The sequence below is a fragment of the Littorina saxatilis genome, linkage group LG4 (assembly GCF_037325665.1).
Source record: "Littorina saxatilis isolate snail1 linkage group LG4, US_GU_Lsax_2.0, whole genome shotgun sequence".
NCBI lineage: Eukaryota > Metazoa > Mollusca > Gastropoda > Littorinimorpha > Littorinidae > Littorina > Littorina saxatilis.
Genome location: NC_090248.1, coordinates 3,377,058 through 3,380,000, shown reverse-complemented (window position 1 = coordinate 3,380,000; position 2,943 = coordinate 3,377,058). Strand labels below are relative to the sequence as shown.

The following is a 2,943-nucleotide window of genomic DNA, read 5'->3' as shown; positions in this document are numbered from 1 at the left end:
CAAATCGAGAAAATTCATTATTGAACGAAGCGCATAGCGCTGAGTTCAATAATTATTTTCGAGATTTGCTCTATAAATCCCTTAGTGCACTGGAATTGTTTTAATAACGATATTGTCAGTACCGCCATAGAAAAAAAAGCAGATTCCAAACGCAAATTTTGCTACGCACATTTGAATAGGCATAACTGTGTGGTCAGGTCGTGTACAGTAAGATCTACTTTTGCGTGGGGTGTCTCAAGTGTGTCGTGCTTTCGTCACACGCATTTTAATTTCTGTTGGTAAATTCCAGTGTAGCGTTAATCTGAACAGTGATGATCTTTCAGAGAGACCTGATTTGAACTCGGAGAAAGGACTGTGCTCTTCGTTATTTGCGATTCGAAACCTCCAGTTGAGCTTCGACGGATTGACTGTGCGGAGTGACTCCCCTTGAATTGACTACCCCCGAAGGACTCGACGGTTAGCACATTTTCAAAATAAATGTGGCATATTTCTCGTGTTGTATCCTCACTCATCGGGGAGTCTGATACTAAATATGAACGGTAAGAATGCCCTGAACCCTACACGTATTGTATCCCCATCGTTTATTCGTTCACATTTGCCCAACATGTTAATTTGCTGAGCGGGGTTTATGTCGTCTGCTAGGCTTGGGCAATCGAACCACTGCAGTCTGCACTGAGTCTGCACGCATGAGGCCGGCTGGTAATAAGTCTTATATATGGTAAGAACGTTCTGAACCCTACACGTTTTCGATTACGATTGTTCTTGCTTTGAAATAATAATTCGGAAACCATTCATTTACTGAACTGATGCAGTCGTATTTCAGTGTAGTCTGCTACGTATGACAGAGTCGATCGAGTCAGTCTTCCAAAGTGGTCTAGCTGGTACGTTATCGGAATAACACTTGTGTTTTCTGTTAGCCGCTGGGAATTGTATACTAACTCATCATTTGGTAATGTGGATGATAAGCTACATGCCACTAACACAGCATATGAGAAAAATCTATGCAAGTCGGCGAAAATGAGATGAAACACAGCGGCTTCTATTTTTAGATCAGTGGCACTGTGGCACAGGCACATGCAATCTGTCATAAAAAAACCCACTTCTGCTTTAATTGAGAAGCAGGGAATTTATGGTCATTTGGTATAGTGGAGAATATAAGCTACATGTCATTAATTAATTCTGAGGATGAGAGTACACTCTCGCTTAGGCAAAGGGCGGAAGAATACGCTCTGTGGAAAAGTTAGCGCACTCCTAGAGTGCGCTAACAGTTTTAGCTCATCGCCATTAGCCAATCAACTGGTTCACATCAGTCATGTGACACCAGTACTTAATGACAATTATTATTATTCAGACGCTGCTTTTAGTTTACCTGAACACTTTGAACTCGTCCCGGTGTATCCCTGTTTGCACTGTGTGCAGGTCTGTCCATCTTGTGAGCAATGATCACAGCCTGTGTTAATGGCAGTGCAGAGGTTCCCACAACTGTCTCCGTAACGACCAGCGGCACATCCTGAAATAATCCACGACACAGCAAGATACATCAGTTCTCTCTCAAAGCATATTCTGTATTTTTGTTTGATCGTTAGTTAGAACAACTTACGGGTGCAAGGGAAGCGTTGTGGACAGCGCAGTGACATTCTAAAAATAGTAACTTACAAACGGGAATATGGATTGAAGCCACACGAAGGAAGGGAGATAAACGCAAAACACTGGAGAAGATAAGGAAGAGTTACTTATAATGGTGAAATGAACACAAAAACCAAAATCGGTTCAGCGCTGAGAGCACGTGTTGAAATATCTCATCGATGATATTGTGTCCGGGGTGTAGCTGAATACGGTGTCCAAATTTGAAAAAGATCCTGCTGTGGCTTCTCAAATGCCAGAACATACAGACAGACAAAAGCCGCTAGACCACATCACAAACAGAACTCTACAATACACAGGTTTTTGCCCCCACACACACACAAACACACACACACAGAGAGAAGCCGTATATATATATATATATGTATATCTATATCTATAAATATATAGAGATAGGTGAGAGTGTATTTTTCGCGTGGCTATAAATTGATTGGACCTTTTCACTTTGGCAGTAAGAACAACTTACGGGTGCAAGGGAAGCGTTGTGGACAGCACAGTGACATTCTAAAAATAGTAACTTACAAACGGGAATATGGATTGAAGCCACACGAAGGAAGGGAGATAAACGCAAAACACTGGAGAAGATAAGGAAGAGTTACTTATAATGGTGAAATGAACACAAAAACCAAAATCGGTTCAGCGCTGCGCGCTGAGAGCACGTGTTGAAATATCTCATCGATGATATTGTGTCCGGGGTGTAGCTGAATACGGTGTCCAAATTTGAAAAAGATCCACCGAGAACTTTGGCGTTGTGATGTGGTGTAGCGGCTTTGGTGTGTCGGTATGGGGGCCCGGGTAGCTGAGGTGGAACCAAAATCGGTTCAGCGCTGCGCGCTGAGAGCACGTGTTGAAATATCGACCAGGTTGTGTCCTGTCCCGGGTCTACCTGAATACATATATATATATACGGCTTCTCTGTGTGTGTGTGTGTGTTTGTGTGTGTGTGTGGGCAAAAACCTGTGTATTGTAGAGTTCTGTTTGTGATGTGGTCTAGCGGCTTTTGTCTGTCTGTATGTTGAAAGCGGACAAACACTCATGGCTCAAAACCGTAGGACTTTTAATATTAATTTTAACTGTCTGTATGTTCTGGCATTTGAGAAGCCACAGCAGATAATATAGGGCTAAGAAATAAGCTCTAAAATTCTCAATCCCGTTTGACAGGACTTCGCCTTCAAAGGTGATTGTGGTGCACCGCCACGCTGTCTGTCTCTGTCTCGCGATTCACCCCGGCGAATTCACCATTCCCAGTAACTCTTCCTTATCTTCTCCAGTGTTTTGCGCCTTCGTGTGGCTTCAATC

General features: G+C 42.9%; 1 protein-coding gene and 1 long non-coding RNA gene across 2 annotated transcripts in view; one reads left to right on the top strand and one right to left on the bottom strand.

The window, feature by feature from the left end:
• Window positions 1–2,943, top strand: part of LOC138965698 (uncharacterized) — a 268,534-nt gene that overhangs the window by 102,908 nt on the left and 162,683 nt on the right. The window lies entirely within an intron of this gene.
• Window positions 74–2,943, bottom strand: part of LOC138965722 (uncharacterized) — a 10,616-nt gene continuing 7,746 nt past the window's right edge. Inside the window, exon 4 of the long non-coding RNA XR_011455496.1 lies at window positions 74–1,510. This is a non-coding gene — a long non-coding RNA (uncharacterized lncRNA). The remainder of the gene's footprint in view (window positions 1,511–2,943) is intronic.